The sequence below is a fragment of the Calonectris borealis genome, chromosome 9 (genome assembly GCF_964195595.1).
Source record: "Calonectris borealis chromosome 9, bCalBor7.hap1.2, whole genome shotgun sequence".
Lineage (NCBI taxonomy): Eukaryota > Metazoa > Chordata > Aves > Procellariiformes > Procellariidae > Calonectris > Calonectris borealis.
Window position 1 is genome coordinate 17,220,488 of NC_134320.1, and position 19,571 is coordinate 17,240,058.

Consider the following 19,571-nt stretch of genomic DNA (forward strand, 5'->3'; position numbering starts at 1 on the left):
TGAGAAGAAACACTCAAGATCCTGCAGAAGATTAGAGGAGATGGTCACAGTTACAACTCCTAGCCTTGAAACCTGTGCAGGACAATATGCCACTGTCAAGCAGGGGATGTTCACCAACCCACACCCCTACAGCAGTGGACAAAAGGGAGGGAGTCAGGCTAAGCCACAAAGAACCCCAGGGTTGTGTCTTCCAGCTCCATGGCACAAATTCCCTACACCACAGGCTTCCAGCTACGTATTCTCCCATAGACCAGCTCCTGACCTGGTCTTCAGCAAAACGATCTGTTCCATCCCTGCGGTGGAAACAGCCTCCTCTTTGCTCCGTTTAATTTGGCTTCTAGTGCGCAACTCCTCTCTCTTGAGTAATAAGCCTCCAGGAGATGCTGCGAGAGGATACGCCCTTAATACCGCGCAACCAGGAAGAATGATAATTGCACTTTTAACAGCACTATGCACAAGGCAGCCACCAAAGCAGAGGAAGCATGAATTAAAGCACGATAAAAAGGAGGGGCTTTACCATCTACCTAATAAGGTATTATTCATGCTTTTGGAAAGCTTCCTTGCAGAGAGATAGAGAGACATAATGGGTAGTCAGAAGCAACTGTGCCTGGAAAAGGAAAGGCCTGCTTGCCTCACAGCTCCCTTGTCATGCTGGACTCAGCTTCCACCTTCCCAGCCTTCAGCTCCCCTCCCTCTCCTATCTTTTTACCATGCATCCTTGTTTAACCCATTTCATGCCCAGGCCAGTTCCCCCCTGCCCATGTGCATGGCTCAGGTCTGGCCCACTCACACATGCCTTCAGTCCTGGTTCTGGCTGGGATAGAGTTAATTTTCCTCCTAGCAGCTGGTATAGTGCTATGTTTTGGATTTAGCATGAGAATAATGTGATAACACACTGATGTTTTAGTTGTTGCTAAGCAGTGCTTACACTAAGTCAAGGACTTTTCAGCTTCCCATGCTCTGCCAGTGAGGAGGTGCACAAAGAGCTGGGAGGGAGCATAGCCAGGGCAGCTGACCCAAACTGGCCAAAGGGATATTCCATACCATATGATGTCATGCTCAGTATACAAGCTGGGGGGCGTTGGCCAGGGGGCAGTGATCACTGCTCGGGGACTGGCTGGGCATCAGTCAGCGGGTGGCGAGTGGTTGCACCACTTGTTTTTCCTGGGTTTTGTTCCTCTCTCTTTTTTGTAGTTTTCATTACAATTTATTATCATTATTGTATTTTATTTCAATTATTAAACTGTTCTTATCTCAGCTCATGAGTTTCCTTAGTTTTGCCCTTCCAGTTCTCTCCCCCATCCCACCGGGGGGGTGGGGAGGGTGAGTGAGTGGCTGTATGGTGCTTGGTTGCCGACTGGGGTTAAACCACAACACCTTCACACCGGTTCCCTCCAATCCCATTACCTTCACCCAACCAAGGAAAACATCTTTTCTCCTTTCTTCTTCCCTTTCTCTCATTCCTGTCTTCCCTACAAAGTTCTTAAACTTAAATTCACTCCAGGCCTCCTGTGTGCAAAGCATGCCCCTTTTCACGTCCCTCCTCCAACCCACACCTATCAGCTCACTAATGCCACCCCACATCAGATAGGATGCAGACATCTGCTAACTGTGCTTTTAACTGTATTTATGTGGCCTCACTTTTCAGCCAGGAAACCTTACCCTCCAACAAATTTGTCATAATAAACTTTCACTCATGAGCCCAAAACAATGTGGAGTTTCAAACATCTTCCCAAAAGTAAATTAACCACTGCTCACTTGCACAATCTGTCACTGTCCTTTTCAATCCTGTTCAATTGGTTATGATAATTTATAAGTATCTTGCAGCCTCTGCCATTTCTGAAGCTGTTTCTGTGTGTGCTCCACGATGGAGCGGTGCAGGACTTGCCACGCTGAGAAGTACACCTCCAGGAAGCCTTTCCTAACAGGCAGAAAAACAAACAGACAAAAAAATCTCTTTATCCACCCAGATCATATTTCGTAAGGCTTTTAGGTGCATGGCAGCCAGGCTGCTAGTGGGAATTTCAGAGGATCCTGATAAAGTTAGACAATTCAGTCCCATCAAAGTCACAGCAATTTGGGTATCCAACGAGCCAAGGCCCTGTGAAAGCCCTGTTTGCGTCTTCAGGAACCAAAATGCCTTTGGAAATTGGAACTAGGTGTTAAATGTTTAACCAGGTCTGTGGGCAGCTCGTTGGTGCCTATCCCTGGATAAGATCAGATGCGCACATGCACTAGGTAAGACCACCACACAAGTAGATGTGCAGAGAACACCTTTTCAAAGCTGTCCCTTCCCTGGTTCTGCACTCCCAACCTAGCATCATTACAAACTGGTTTAAAAAACAAAACAACAAATAAACAAAATAAAACCCCAGCAATACACTCAATCAATCTATAGTCATCCTGGGATGAAATAGCTCCTCTCAGCTGGAACAGTGAGGATAAAAATGGAAGAAAACATGAGACTAACCAGGTACTGCACATGGTATCTGCCACCTCCCACCCCAGCAGGAACTCTGAGTAATGCCTGCACACAATGTTGCTGCTACTGTCCAACCCAAGGACATCTTTTAAACAATGCCTCACTGATAATCCTGGAAGGATTTTCAACTCTGTCCTGTACAGCATTTTAATTACTCACACTGTTTCACAAGCTCAATCATTTATGGAAGGTATTTTCATCCCACTAATTGTAGGTTTCCCAAAGGACTCAGTACAGTATTTCATGTCCTCAGTGCCATTAAATGCTTTAAGAAAGCATCCAGACTTCTAGAAATTAATTTTTTTGTGTGCATATGGTTCTGGGGAGGAAGAGGACAAATCAGGGAAAGGAAGATTTTTAGGCCTTAAACAAAAAAAGAAATTCTGTCTGTCAACTTTCAGGGAAAAAAAAATTCAAAAAGACAATATTTCAGATAATGTTGTAACAGCCTCATCTAAGTCAGCAGCAGGTCTGGAACCTGCTATTTCTAATGCTAATAGCATGCAGCTATACCCCTGCACTGAGAAAAGTAATTTCATTAGTTAGTAGCTAAAGGTTATATCTATATCACTAATGGCATCCACCCTAGGGAGAGATTCCCAGCCTCCCAGGACAGGTAGTACAGAACATCTCATGCTGTCACCGCCCAGGGCTAACTTGGCTCTAGAGCAGGCTGGCCATGCCCATAATGCGTGGCACTTGGCCTTGTGGCCATAAGACATAATAGTTGCTTGTGTGGGTGCTTGAAGTCAACAGAAGGGGGTGGTGGCGGCAGGGTATGGCCAAGAGCACAAGGTCTGAGATGGCATGGAAGGACTGCGAGGGGCAGAAGGAAGCCAAACGAGGCACAGTGCTGCGCCCGCCTGCTGAAAGGTCTAGCTGGTTCACCCCAACACCAGACATAAAAATAGGCTGGTAGGCTGAGATGTCTGGCACTGTAGAGATATTTACTGCAGGCTGTCACCCCTCTGAGCAGGCAAACCACCAGAGTCAGAGACCCACAGCCTCCACATGCATTAACTAGAGCCATGTATTTTGAAGGAAGGAAAGAATGGAGATTTCCAAGTGTATCTGTATAGCATATCTGAAAGGCAATAATTGTATGCTACTGCATTCCCTGGAGTGGTGGTAACATCATCCCTTCCCTCCATGCCAAGGAAATTTAGACGCAGCCCAAGGAAAAAAACGCAATTTTAGTGGAAAAAAGGCTGAGACCTGCCAAGTCCTTGGAGCTCACAGCAGTGGGAGGGGGATGGAGCTATAGCAGGTGGGGGTCTGTAGCCCAAAGGAGAGCCCCTTTTTCTAGCCCCTTCCTATTGGGTACAAAGCGCTCTAAAGCAAAGATAATGTTCAGCCTTGTTTTCCATGATCCTGTAATGGTGGAAAAGGCTCACAAGTGCTGTCCCACAGATGAAGACACTTGTGCATTAGCTGAGCAGTGGTAACCCTCTGTATACATGCTCTTAGTTATGTGAAATGTAGGTTTGGCACCTTGGCTTATAACAGGGGCTGTGAGCTGATCAGCAATAAGTTATTAGATTGCTGTACCTCAGCTATGACCTTGAGTCCTCAGGAAGAAAAATCTTCATAATTATGATCTCTGTACTGTTGTGGTATGCAGATCCCAGGAGGCAAATCTGGTTTACTCTTAGCGAACGGGAATCTGCGTCACAAAACCCATTATCACAGTTGGCATTAACCAGCAAGCATCTTGCTAATTATCTCTGCAAAAATACCCAGTTGAAACGGCCCGGGCAAGCCAGAAGACCCCTACCTGCATGAGAAATGTCCACGCTGATGTGAATTGGCTGCTCAGGACATGAGAACATGCAGCAGCTCTGCCAATGCTGGAGAAGGGACTTCCTCCAGCAGCTCCTTTTGTAGCTCTTTATCAACGTTTTTCGATGACAATTAAAGATGATGGATCTCAGCACTGGCTGGGAATTAAATTGAATGGAGCTCCCCTAACCAAAAATAAAAATAAGGACAAAACAATCCATTGGGAACGTCTTTGGTCTTTGGGTGTGTTTCCCCTCAAAAAGATGACATGGGCTGCAAGGACAGGACCACTGAACCAATTACCTGAAACAGTGACCTGTGGGTCCTGTTCTGACAGCAGTTTTATCCGGAAATAATTCACTCACACAGCCTGCAACCCTGTACCCCAGCACTCTCACCTAACATATCTGACTGGGGTGGACCAAGAAATATTCCAAAAATGGAACTTTTACATCCCCCGCAGGGGTACAAAGCGCAGAGCAATTGGCATGACTCATATACTGCCTGGAACCTATAATGAGGATATTAAACTAGATCGTCATTTTATAGGTTACTTTATTTTTAATTGAAAAAAAAAAAAAGAAAACACAGAAGCCAACCAACCTACATATTTGGCCTTCAGATGAATTTTTGGTTTTACGTGACAGCTTTTTCCCCTACTTAAAAATTTGCATAAATACTGTCAAGACAGGACACGCATGGTAAAGAATATGCAAAAGCTAGAGCTAAGCCCAGCTGCCTGCCTCTCCCACTGTGCTCTGCCAGGACAGCGGAGATCAGCCGGGGCTGGTACTGGGAGCAGTCCCCCCTTCTGCACGTCACTAGGGCAGGCACTTGGTCCTGCTGGCACACAGCTTCCTTGTAGTGAGCCCTTCTTGGTTAGAAGGACCCTAAATGGAGAGCCTAGTTTCAGTTCACTCAGCCCTTTTGCTGCACAATCACTGTGATGGTGTGGGGCGGGGGTTGCTTATTTTCCTGTGGGAACTGAGAAATGATGTGTCCTCCCCACCAGGAAGCTGCTGCCGTTCCCCTGCCAAGAGGGGGAAAGCAGGAGCAGCATGGCAGGGAAAGACGAGGATGCTGGAAGAAGGTGTCAACGTGAGGTTGTGTTTACCCACCCAAGTGCACCCTGCATGATTTCACACAGATTTAATTCAGCTGGTGCAAACTCCCATGCAGACACTTACTTGGGGTTCAGGGAGGTTTATTTCTGCTAACAGGATTAGGAAAGGTTTAAGCTAAACCAAAAGAGAAGAATGCACACAAGCGCTTTCACAGCTTAGAAAATAAACAAATACAGAATAAATCTGCCTTTAGACATGGCCAAAGCAACCAGAACTCCCTTCCCAGCAGCCCCCCTCACAGAAAGCATTTTATCTAATGCCATCCTCTTGGCTGCTTTTCCTGCTGCAACCCTACCTTACCACCCACTCGGTACAGAAAATTGCTGCACTTTACACCTACATACTGCTAAATAACTTACATCACTCCAGAATTTGGCCCAAGTAGCCACACTGGCATATGAAGACGTGTACAAAACAGCTAAGCAAATGTTTTTTGTCCCTCTGAAATGGCAGTGGGCAGCAAAGCGTGCCTGTGCTCTGAGGGCCTGGCAATGTGCTGCGGTAGGAAGAGCCAAAGGCAAAGCGGAGGGAGGCTCCAGCCGCTACACCGCGTTCAGCATGAGGAGGCTATTGCTGAAACCAGGTCCCACCAAGGCTTCCAAAATCCCTACTGGTGGGAAAACACCTCCCATTTAAACAGTCCCTTTCCAGTGAGGACACTTGCATAAGTTAATTGAAAGGGCATTTGCTGCCTGCCCAAGTAATACAGCTGCCTTCTCTACTGAGCTCTGCAGCGGTTCCACTGGAGGTACAACGTGACCGAGCAGTGAAAGCAAAGTTTACTGCATCCTCCTGAAAGGGCAGGGTGGATCTCCATCTGCAGGGTGTGGTTGCCTTGAGATGGAATTTGGTTGGGACTTGGGGGTAATAACAGGAGTCCCGTGATATTCACTCTCGAGAGGTGAGGATGTTGGTTTTACATTTTTTCCAAAAGGTTAGGAGTTGTGGTGAGCCTAGTCATTCTGGCATGTCAGCCTGTGCTATCTAGGGGGAAGAGCACCACCTTCTGAATTACCAAGTCAAATTGACTGTAGCAATCAACTTTTCCTTCTAAGTCCCCATCCAAAAACAAACAGGCCCAACCCTGCTTAACTTATGAGATCATAGCCCAAGGCACTGTAGCTCTCTGGGACATCACTGCCTCACCCATCATCTACAAACATCAGTTGTGCAGGGATGGTACGGATCTCTCCCAAATTTTACATACACAAAGATCTCTGACCAATGACATAAGCCCACTAGAAAGCGCCTGCAGCACCTCTCCGAGGTGGTAGGTAACGAGCAGAGCCATGGAAATAAGGACAGAGCGGTGGAGTCATCAGGAACATGTACTGTGCAGAGCTCTAACTTCTCCTGGCTGGCTTCCAGTGAAATCCTCTTGCCCAAGCTGGTGCTTGTCATTCAAAGGCTGCCTTTTGTGAACCCTGCCGCACCAACGCTTTGCTGCTGTTCAGCTCCACTCCGAGTAGCATATTCATCTTCCCATCATCACTTCAGAACCTATTTGCATTGTTAAATCACTAAGAGAAATTGTTTTTTCCCTTGGTATCTTCAAATCAAAGCTGCCTGAGCTAGAGATCTTTCTTTTGTTAAAGCATGTTACTACCCTTAATGGGTTTCTCAAACGCATAATCCGTACCTTACACTTCAGAAGTCATGAAGTCTTATTGTCCTACAATTCAGGCCTGGCCCAACACCTCCTGAAGCAAAAGCAAAAAGTTGTCATTCACTTTTTCTTGGATCTGGCCTTTTCATAGCATTGGTTCTCTGACCTCAATGCAGAAACCTTCACCATTGCTTAAAGAAGTAATTTTATTCATCCGTACCTTACATGTGACAAAACAGAAGCATGACAAGCTGCAGAGATTCGTGAAAGGTCAGGCTGTGACTCTGAGCTGAGATCAGAAGGTCTGAACCCTGGACCCAAGATAGCTCTTTAACCACTACCTACCACTTTCCATTAGGCACTTTGCAACACAAAGAACCATGAAACACAGAAAGAAAAGGAGAAAAATATCTATTAATCCTCTCCTAGCTAGGGCAAAAGTGCTGCTGCCTGAAGTATGTAACTGGTACATCTGATGACCATTTTATAAGTCTCATCATCTTGGGCGTTCTGCTTGACAGCCTTGTACCTGGGAATTAGTTCCCTTCAATAGTTTCACAAACAAAATCAAATTAAGTAACTGAGAATATATATACTGCTTCTGCAGGCAATAAAGCTAGGAAGAGCTGACATTATATACAGCAGAGGATCAGAAATCAAAATGATCTTGATGATCTGGAAAAATTGGCGGGGGGAGGTTTAATTCAGTAAAAATCAGTGCAAGATACTACGTTTGTAGAGGCATCCTTCCTCCCTGCTCAACACAGGTAAGGTCTTAACTGGTGGATTGCCTCTAGCCTCAGACTCACCTTTCAAGAGAGATGTGGACAGACCACAGAGTCCAGAGAAAAGCAGAAGACTGGGAAACATGATCTCCAGCCACCGCATAAGCTGGGATGTTTCGGCAAGGGGGGGCTGGTTAAGGGGAGCAAGATGGACATCTTCAACTGTGCAAAAGGCCATGCAAGAAATGGGCTGGACATCACCATTCTATGATTCTATGATCAGGGCTTCCAACTAGCCCTCCTTCAGCGGCTGTATGATAATTTCACTTTTGATTCCTGGTGCCATTTCTGTAATAATTGTATGCTTTATGGTTAAGGAAGAAGCTTGAAATATAATTTACGGGTAACCTAAAGGTTAAAAAAGTTGAAGTTAAAAAAAAGAAGTCTGAAAAAAGGTTGTCTTATGTCATGATTTGGCTCATGTTGGATGAGAAGATCCAGAATTTTTGATCACCATTTGGCAATGCTTACTTGCTTCCCTAAAGGGTTTTAAAATGGCACCAACATTATATCAACCATGTTACCTCCTCCCATTGTCTATGTTTTACTGACGTGGGTATCTTGAGCCTGATGCAGCTTTCTAAAGCACAGACTGCACAGGGGTGTGCTCTATTCGATTGCAACTTAGCTCCAAATTATTCCTTATTTTTTTGCAGAGCTTTGTAAATCTCAATCTGATTTGCTCTGTACTGACCTATGTAGGTCTTGCAGCACTCTTCACCTCCTAAATTTCACTCTCTGTACCCAGCAAGCATTAACATTCAGAGTAAGTTTTCCCTCCAGGTATGAGGTTGGCTTTCTTTCAGAGCAGTCTCATTTTCCTACCTTCATGCACACTTGTATTTCCTTAAAGAGCTTGAACTCCCATTAAATAGGAGTCTAAATGACAAGTGTTAAAATATTTTTTTTAACCTATTCTCATTCAGTAGGCGCCCTACTTCCCTGCAGACTGGGCACTGTCTCCAGCCTAGTCAAAAAGCTGTGCCCTTACCGACACCAGCATCTCATTTTTATCCTCATTTTCAGTTCCTTGTAGACAACAGAAAAAATAGCAACTTGTGTGGATCACATCTAAAACCACGTGCATAAGTTCAAAGACAATTAGCCTTTTAGTTGCTAAATGCTGTGCAAAGCACACATTTAACAGCTAAAACTGATTTTAATCTTTGCTTAATTCTTTTGCCAGAGTCCCATTCACAGTGAGGCAGCTGTCTAAATATCTCGGCCCCTTGGGGCGAGAAGACAAGGGAGCCTCCTGCAATGCTCTTGAGTGACCCCAGCTGGCTACTCCCCCGCCAGCACCCAAGAGCCGCTTCCAACTCATTTGGGGGCAGAGGATGCCAGTGGGGCTAGACCCCGAAAAGGACCATTTGTCTTGAAGTGCAAAAATTCTCACTTTCCTCAGTTCAGGTAACCCTTGTTAAAGTCATAAAAGAAAGTCAGGTGGTGAGAGTGGTAAAATTAATGCGAAGTAATGGCCTTATTAGTGAGAAAGTGCATGGATTTATACCCCACTGCTTTCGCACTGGCTAGGCACGAAACCATCAGTCACTGCATCCTTTGCCCCATAACAGGCTCTTCCCCTTGGGTCAAAAAGTCCCTCGAAGGCCAGAGGGCAACTGCAAATGGTGGGATAGTTGCAGGTTTGTTGTACCCAAACCACAAGACTGATATATTTTTCTTTCATAACACCTTGCCTAAGCTTTGCCATGCTATGAGCGCCTGCTTGTAATTACACTCCTTAAATGCAAGCAAATAGGACTTTTTTTTAAACATCTGAGACGTCCTTCTGCAGAACATGATTAGACATTAGTGCTTTCTAAAGTGAGGCAGCGTACACACATCCAGAGAAAGGGATGACAGGAGGACACAACAACAACAAAAAATTAATGAATCTGCTCTCTGCAACAGGCAGTTGCCCACACCAAGGTTTATTTACTCCAGTGTCTTAATACACGCCAATATTTAGGGTACCAAGACATTACTGCATAACCAGATGATTACGCCCGCACAGGCATATGTAATGCACTGAGATGGGAAGGAGCTGAACTAAGGAATATGCTTATGTGGTGTAATGAGAAAATATGCTTTTCTGCTTCTCAAAAAGGCTTATGCACTCCTCAGCTGCAGACCAAAGCTGACTATCATTTTAGTATTAAAATGTTCATTATGTTTTTTTATTTTTGCTTGACCAGTTTCTCTCTTATTGGCCCTTAGGTTCTAAAATATAGGGAGTGGCATAAAAATTGCATTAACTTCCATATGTTCCTGACATTTAATCACGCAAGGCTTTCAGTTACAACCACTTGCTAGTTCTTTCCTCCCTCAGACCCTAGGAGCCCAATGTCTCCTGCGAGGAACTGAGATGAGAGCCAGGAAGCAAAGCTGTGAGAGGAGAGGACCCAGGTTGCAAGAGATGTTCGGAAAGCAAACAGCCACCACAAGACGGCATTTGACTTTCAGGTCCACGGTCAGACAGTCTAAATGTCAGTCAGTCCCTCTGCCAAATATTTCCCATGGGGTGGCTCTCAGTGGCTCCCTGCTCAGCACCACACTGCGGTCCCAGGAATGACTCCTCAGAGACACGGCGCTGATCGGGAGTACTAAGGACTTAGGAGGACTTCAAATGCCCTTCAAATGGCAGGGAGTTTTATTTACCTACTCATTTACCTAAGCTGTACAGTTAGCTAATAGCTTGCACAGCACTTTGAAGCGGGAAAGCTCTAGACAGAGGAGCACTAGAATTAGTCATATGAAAGCTATCACGAAGAAAAGGCTTTTTTTATTTTCCACCACATTCCCTATAAACCCAGTATCTCCAGGTCTAAAAGAGTATTAGCTCACACAAGAATGATAAAAGCCTCATCTTGAATAAAACAGCCAACAGGGCTCAGAAATCACACCTAAGAAACATTAACAAGGCTTGCCTAGAAACTAAGATTTAAAAAATAACAACAAATCCATTTGGGATCCTTCAGACTTGCCTGCAAGCCTTGCCGTCACCTTCATAAGAGTTCACACCCACACTACGATTATACAAGCGCTCTTCTCTTGCAAAATCAAGCAGAAAACACAGGCTATCACAAGACAGGTAATAAAAACATGAGATTGACAGCATTACCCTCAACATTGCTACTATTCCCAATTTGAGATACCTTTTCCCAGCTTCATTATCCAGGAAATTCTACCCTTTCCTTCTCGTGTGAGGCTGATGGGTGCTGAGGACCTCCTACAGCTCACTGATGTGCTCAGCACTTGCAGGATACAGCTTCAGATCAATGTTCTCGGCTGGGTGGATAAAAATACAAATAAATCAAACCACAACCAAAAAAAGCCTCTGGCAACCCAAAAGAAAGCTAATAGTCATTATATTCATCTGCAGGATGTGAACTTTCCCTGTCCTTACTGATTTCTCTTATTAAGCAATCATCAAGCGCTGATAGGAATTTTTTGCAGGAAATGGGAGTACAATGTGTTCATAAGAAAAACACCAATAGAACAGGCAGCCAATATGAGCCACTTGACATTTCAGGAAATTAAGTTATACTGTGGTCCCAGCTTATAAGTTCAGCAAGACCCACGAGGGAACTCTTTGGAGACCTGCTGTGCTTTCATTTCAAATGTGACGGCCACATGGGCTAATTGAGGGCAGTAGCCGCGTGTGCTCTGTCACAGCCATCCTGCTGCCCTTCCCCTCTGCCGGCAGCTCCTACGCTGCTCAGAGCCTGCGTGCTCCAGCCAGCTTTGTCCTTCCGATGCTGACTGCGCTGTTCTGGGGATGAGAAAAAATTTAGAAGGTCAGAAAAACCCAGTAAAAACAGTAATAGAGTTTCAGAGAAAGCCTCTGAGATCTCTGTCAAACAGAGTTGAATGTATTTTTTGGGATGCAAAGTTCAAAGCCTGAAGCATCTCACCCCTGGATGACAGATCATTTGGGGATTGCAGGTATTGGAAGTACAAGCTGGAGAGTCAGGGTCAAGCACTGAAGCTCACAAGCTGAACAGCTTTATAGGTTGCTTTTGTCCACATCGTTGCCAAGAGGGCAGAAAGGAGGAGGTTGAGCAACAGCAGTATTTGGGCCAGCTGTGTGGGAGATGGAAAGACGACCATCCTGAAATGAAAAGAGCAGCCACCAAGGCTGGTGTTTGTTCAGCCGTATTTCTGGGGGACAGGTGACAGTCCTGATAGACATGGGGACAGGTGACAGTGAGCCACCTTGTACAGACACATCCTCTTCTTCACCTGAGACAAGGTGGAAACTGGTTGAGAAAGCTGTGAGCTGCCACCCATACGCCTGTGTCCCAACAGGCTCTCATCGGCTAAGGTGGCAAGAGAAAGCGAGCTATAGCAAAGACAAAACACCCTTCCTTTGCAAGGAGGACAGAAAGAGGAGGGAACTCTGGAAGTTCCCAGGGTCTGTGCTCAGGCAGCCCGTCTCCCAGGGGAGTGCCACACACTCTCTCCTGGCCCAAATTTACTTTGGGAGACTAAGGGCTGCACAGGTACAAACACAATTCAGGTCCCCAAGACTCCTGGTTGCTTTCTGGGTTTTCCCATCTGAAATGCTCGAACCTTCTTGGAAAGCTTGCAGGATTGCAGCCAGTACTGCTACTATTCCCAGTTAAAGGTCCCTCTAAGGTATCACATAGTAAACTACTACTTCCTCTCCCCATTAATTTGGTGGGTGCTGAGGGTCTCCCTTTCAGCCTACTGAAGTGGTCAGTGTAGGATATGGCTTTGGACCGATTTGGGAGAGGTAGCTGGTAGCTGCCCCACTGCTGCCTCACTATTGCCCTCTGCACACAGCCTGGCTAAAAAGGGCTTCAATATCCAGCTCAGCATTCAATCTGCTGTGTGACACCAGGCAAGCAGACAAAACTGAGGCCTGAGAGCTGAAAGAACCTGCCTGAGATCACCCAAGCTGGTCAAGGAAGGATCAAGAAGCAATCAGTGCCCCCTAGTCCTCAGCCTCCTGCCAGAGCCCTGCTCCTGAAAGAGGAGCAGTCAGGGATGAATCAAATCCAGCAAACTCCACCCAATGAAACATTATGAGACTGTAAAACAATCCAGCTACAGACCAACCTAACCAAGGAGCAGTCAAAAATTTTTGGGGAAGGAGTGTTGGGAATCCCATCATGTTCCGTCCCCTGTAACATCTGCTCCATCGTTTGCAATGGGTTCATACAGGGAAGTCATGCGAAGGTAAAACACTTAATTAAAACACTAATGCTGCAAACATTCACCTTCATGTAGGCGTGGAAACCTTCAAGTTTCCTTTTTATTATACGGATGGGATCCTGCTTTTCATTGGCACAATAGAAAATAGCCACAAAAATTCCACACACACAGCATCAGACCCCGCGACCAGCCTCGACACGCAGAGCGTCAGTAATAAAACACACCCCTACAGGGATTTAGCACTTTGGCTTGTGCTCGGCTGGGGGACTTGGGCAGGACTTTCACTCTTCAGACATAAAAAAAAATATTAATTATAATCAGCTCTGTCATTATTTCAACCCCCGCGCCCCCCCTTCCCTGTCAGCAAAGGGGAAAGCAGCCATGTGCTGATGGGATTGTGGGTTTTGCATGAACGAGATGGGGCCAACTGCGTATGCGTGCGTGTACTGCATCTGCCCTGGAAATCAAACAGCAGCTTTAGAAAGGGCATCCTGGGAAGGGCCCTCAGGTGCCAAAGAAGAAATTCAGGGAAATATTCTTTTATTAAAACAATTACAACAGCTGCTGCATGTACTTCCTTATGCACACATGCAGGCACGCCCCCCTTCCTGTCCGCCGCACACATCCCCGCTGCCGCAGACACTCTTGCACAACCAGGTGACAAAGTAGCTTCCAACTTAAATCTGTGCAGGAGCCACAGCCCACGCCATACATCTCTGGTGTGTTTGTCCCCCTCACACCTACCATTCCCAATGAATGCCCTGCACTGTCCCACCAGAAGGAGGTGAGTCTCCAAAGTGCACAGGCAGGGGAGGTCTTCTCCTGGCACCGCAACAGGCGCTGCAGCCGAGAGGGCAGGCTGGAGAGCGCAGATGGTCTGAAATGGCCAGCCAAGGCAAGGACTTCCCAGGGATTCCTGAAATGCTCTCCTTTCCTACAGACTGCCTTTTCCTCCCTTTCTAACTGTCTTTTCCCATGAACTGAAGTGGTGGTGTCCTGCAGCACCCTCTAATCAATGGTTAAATGCAGGGTAACACACCAAAGTTTGAGACGTCGCTCTTTGCCAAACACCTCTGTGCTCATTTATATGCATGGAAAAATAAAACAACAAAAAACCATCCAACTCCCCACAAAAATTTGCAAAGCTCCTTCCACAATGCCTGGAAACCTTCTTGCCTAGGGTCCTGGTTAGACTAGTTGCAAGGTGTAATTCCTGATTTTCCACTACACCCTTCCATTGCACTGACAGTTTCTCCTTCCAGCTCTACTCCACCCACGTGTCTGAGTTATCCCACTTTGGCCTTTTATCTGGTATCTAGTTTGGAAGCTTGACTTGGATGGTCTCCTTGTTAGCTGCCTGTGTAGCAGCCACCAACATGGGGCAGTGATCCACATCTAAAGCTCCAAGAGAGAATCTGTGAACCTGGAATACCAAGGGGACGTGCAACTATGTTGTCTTTCATCAAAAAGCCTGCAGAGAGGCAGGAAAATGAAGACATACTGGTGTTCCTCCTTCCTCTTTCACATGCTCCCCCTCCTTCCCAGTTTACCTGCAATGCAAACGGAGTTTGGGAAGAGCTCAGAGCTCCAGGCAGGACCACCGAGCGGGGCCAGGCCATCCCTGGACATGTTGCATGGTGGCACACCTCTATGCTTCCCACAGGTGGCTGCAGGACTTAATCTGCAAATTGATCCAGATGGACAATTACTAGAAAGATGGGGCTGCATGACGGAGTGAGACAGGAGGGAACACTACAGAGACACAATGCTGGGGCCTAATAGAAAACCCATAGCCCAAGACTGCCAGCTTTATTTTCACCTTAGGTACTGCTGCTTACACTTTCACCTGGCCCTGCACCCTGCCATGGCCAAACACGTACCAGATGCTGCTCTTCAGCCTTTGCGTTCGCATGACGCCTTTGCTTTGTGCAGGTGTTGGCAACCACACTTGCATACAAAGCAGGACAAAATCCAGCCTAGGCTGGAGACCAATGCTCCAAGGTGATCACCAGAGGCTACATTTCAGCTTGCAGGCCCCACACCGCACTGGCGCGCTGTGATGCTACAGCATATATGGCAAACACCACCTTGCTGAGGTGCACTTACTTTCTTTATCCTATGTAGCTGGTCCATCCAGGAGAATGGCCTCCGGCTGCTCCAACCAATTCTCCGTTCGTTTGGGGTGCAGTGGGAGAAGCAAGAAGGCATGCTCCAGGCAATTGCCTTTGCCTTCGGACAGGATGCCCTCTCTCTTCACACAGACACACTCTGTCCCTTCCAAGAAGGCTCTAGTATCAGAAACAGAGGGATATTCTGATCAAGACCCAGACTGAGTAACAAGAAACTTGGAGTTTAAGCACTTTTCTAGTTAGACTTGCTTGGGACAAATTGCTGCAACTCACTACGCCTCAACTTCTCCATATGGAAACTGGAGGGATATCAAACTTCTGAACTCTAGAAAATCCAAAAGGGACAAGGGTTAAATAGCTGATGGTTGCTAACAGACCCCAGTAACTCCCCGCTTGCCTCGGCAGCATCTGTTTACATGCAGCTGATATCCAACTAGCCTTGGCAAAAAGAGGTCAATAAGCAGACAGAAAACCTTTTGACCTGCAAGACAGCCATCATTCTGCCCGTGGAGGCTCACAAAATGCTCAAGCACCTTTAACAGCGGCGCTTCAGCTCTGAGATTTGAGGAAGGGTATGAGCATCTGCAATGGGCTCAGCGGGATGTGTAAAGGTCTCCCAGAAACATGACACCTAGATGGGCAAAGCATTAATGTCTGTGAAATGTTTCCGTAGGGGCAGAAAATTGGCTGAAGCTGTGAAAGATCTAGCTCAGCAGCTCGGTCCATTGCCCAAAATAACAAGGTGGTGGCATCTGGGATCCTCCCCCACCAAGCCCGCCAGCAAATGCCCCAGCAATCCCAGCGTGCGTTCACCCCTGTCATCACGCTTTGCTGGGCATTAGTGGTGGACAGCACCCCACCCTGAGAAAACATGGGGCATTCTTGGCACTTCGCCCTTAAGGCAAGGTCATCAGACACGATGATGAATTCTTTGCCTGCCACATCCACAGCGGTATGCAGGGGAACACAATCCTACCCCAAGCAAGAGCCAAGTTTGATTAGGACTGATCGCTCCAAGATCCTTCCTGAGAGGATCTTGCAAAGAGGGAGTTACTGGCCACCCAGAACGAGCCCAGAGGCAAGAACGTGAAAGTTTGCGGGGAGTTTGGCCAAGTCTCCCAGAGATATGAAGCAGAGCGGCAGAGCCCATGGGAACAGATGCTCTTTCTGGTCGGAAGTACAGTGGAAAGTGGCACTTCTCCCAGTGCCCTACAACCCAGCATGCACAAGTCACCACAAATGGACATGGCAGAGCCTTCCAGGAAGCCCTTCCAACTTGGCAGTGACTTGGCCCTTGGAACAGAGAAACTCTGGCCTTTTCCAAAATGATCCGCCTGACACAAGGCTCAAATACTTGGCTGAGCAGAGCCGGGATCCACCCTCATTCTCCTTCGGGCATCCTCTGTGGGACCTTGAATGGGTGCTGGCTTCTCTACTCTGTATTTCAGTTCTCCATTGAGGACAACAGCTCTTTCTCACCTCAACAGAGAGCTGTGCCTAAACTCATTAACACTGAGAGGACACTCTGGTAGCATGGTGATGGCCTCACCCCACCCCAACGAGCTCTGGGCACACATCTTGCGAAGGTTTCCCTCCTTTTGCTCTGCAGCAGCATGGCAATGCCATCACAGATGCCTCGCAGATCTGCTGAGGCCCACGGTGCTCCAGAGGATTCAGGAGGGCAGAGCCAGGCCAACGTGCAAGGCCTTCATGGTGCTTCTGTACCTCCACCAGCCGTAGGAAGCGGAGGTCCCACATTGGCAAAGACGTCCACAAAGTGACAGCTCAAGTTCAAATTATATTTATTTTCCCTGTGTGCAAAATGCATCTCGGTCTTATGTGTTGTTTTTCTTCTCCCTGTGATGGAAACCCACCCTGCTTCAGCCAGTGAACAACAAAGGAAACTACAGAGGCAGCAAACATTAAGAAAACCCTGCCCTAAAGCCTCCCCCCACCACATTTTCCCCACTGCCATCTGTTTTGCAAATGCAACAAACTAAACTAAACCATCCCCCGGTAGCTAAATTCCTTGCTTCTCAGAAAGTACATGCATCCCTGTGCCAAAGTAAACAATCTCATGGCTAGTTTACATTAAAAAAGTGCACTAATTTCATCGTAAGCAAAGGAACAACAAATTGGTTCAAAGCCTGCCACAGTACACTCTGGGAAACATCTCCCAGCTGAGACAGGAGTAAAATAACCATAGTGGGACCTTCAATGCACACTCAGCCTGGCACCCTGTCCTTCAAAACAGCTAAGGAAGCACAAACTTAGTCTTCCTGCAGCTGCCACATATGCCAACCAGCTTCCCGCTATCGCTGCAGGTTTAGTGGCGGCGCTCTGCAAACGGTGCAAGGATCGTCCGGTTAACAAAGGGAGAAGGGATTATATGGCCCTGTTGGCTGGCTGCGTGGGAGAGCTGGTTACGGGCTGGTTGAGAGCTGCGTCCGGTGCAGGGAGCCATTGCGACGCAATGTCTGTGCACCCATTCACAGCAACATCATGACGCAGTGATGGAGAAAAAAGAAGGGAAAGAACTGTGCTTTCTTCACATGAAGCTTCCTTTTTCATTGGGTTCATGTGCAAGCACTGAAGTCTGGGATATGAGCAAACGTACAATAACTCAACCCAAAACTGATCCTCAGCCAGTGCAGATCACCAGCCTGAGAGTAGAAAGGGCCGGGGAGGGGAAAGGTGAGTCTTCCATTTCCACACAAGGCTCTGAGCTGACTGGCTTCAGCTCTGATAATTCCTGAACTGGGGGACCATCCTCCCCGGGAAGAGTCCTAGTGCCACAGCTCCAGCTGGAGTCTCAGGTTTGGCTGGATGCAGGCTGAGGACAACCTTGCTTAGACTGGGTCAGAAATCCCACCTGGAGTTTGGCTTCAGGGGCTCAGGATTTGAGGTCCACTCTTTCAGTGCGTCACCTGCCAAATTCAGCACTTTATAAGGATACGCTTCAATGTGTCCTAAGTGAATTCAGATGAAAACCCAACCTTACACTGGAGAAGAGTACTCAGACAGACTTTTCCACCAGTTGAGAAACAGACTCTAAACCTGTGCAATTTTCCCAAAGAGGCAGCACTGCGCAGCTTGAACTCAGCAGCTCCTGCCAGAGCCCAAAGCTGGGAGATTTATACAGGTCACTCATTAACTGGCTCTAGTACCAACTTTTCAAGTCATCCACACTCATGGCATGTTTCAATTACCAGGACCCATAAAAAGAGGCTTTTCGATCCGGACTACAGAGAGCTGCAACCTAAAAGCATGTCCCAGAGCGTGAGCTCACCCATGCCACTGCCAGGAGGAGTACAAAAGGTGCCTCCCATGGAGCAGCGCTCCCTCCATGGATCAGTATGGCACTTTTCAAAAGCTGCTACAAAAAAAAAAAAAAAAAAAAGCAACCCTCCCTATAATCACTTCAAAGCACACTGATTTGGAATCAAAATGCAGAAAACAAATTATTCTCACATGCCTCAGCTCCCGCAGAGACCCATGTAAACCCGCGTGGCACCCCAGGGCTAGTGCAGAGACTTGGGAAACCGTCTGAATCCCAAGGGCCTTGCTAAATATCGCAGACAATTCTCTTTGGTACCAGTTACAGCAAAGGAATCAGGGAAGATGACACATTAAAGAAGGGCAATAGAAAGAAAAAATGTTTTTTTCCTCTCATTACACACTCCTGGAGGTGGCATACTGCAGAGAGCAAGTGAATTAAGCAAATGCATTCCAATGTTTTATATGTATTGATTATTGGACGGTCTCCTGTTAAATCAGTAGCTTTAAAAGCTCTTATGTAAAGGACATAGTTGAAATACATAGAGCTCGAATTTGGATATTGTCTATGCTGGCGTAAATCAAAAACAAGTCCATGGATAAGAACAGAATTAGAGTGGATGCAATGAGTACACAAAAAATACCCAAAGCAGCTTACAGATTTAATGCATTCTGCTGATAGTGGTGGTGGGGGAGGTTGTTTGTTTATTTAATCCAGAGAGTTTTGGGGCATACAGAAAAAAAGAGGTAGGTAAGGCTAAACCTAGATCCCACTGCAATTTGAGGAGGTTCGCCTATCAATTTCTATGGCTTGGAGCACTTGCTTCTGAAGGCAAAGTTCAAATAAATATTGCCCAGGTGGCACCATACAGTCCCCGCTTTGCTAATCTTCATGCTGGAACAGCCAACAAATTGGCAAAACTAGTTCGGAGGGCAGTCAGGGGAGGGATGGAAGCAGCACACAGTTGCCTTGGAGTTATCCAGGGTTATCTACACATCACACTGTACGCTCCCTGCTTCTCATAATTAGAGTGTCTAGACAGGAGATGATGCTGGTGAAGCAGCAAGTAAAAAGGTTTTGCAGAGTTTTTCAGAGGAGCCCAGCTAAAGCAGTGATTACAACAGAATGACGGACACAAGACTTGCAGAACCCAGCTGAGATTAGAGTCAATTTTGACCTGAGTAAAGGTCCTTTCATAACCCTTTACATCC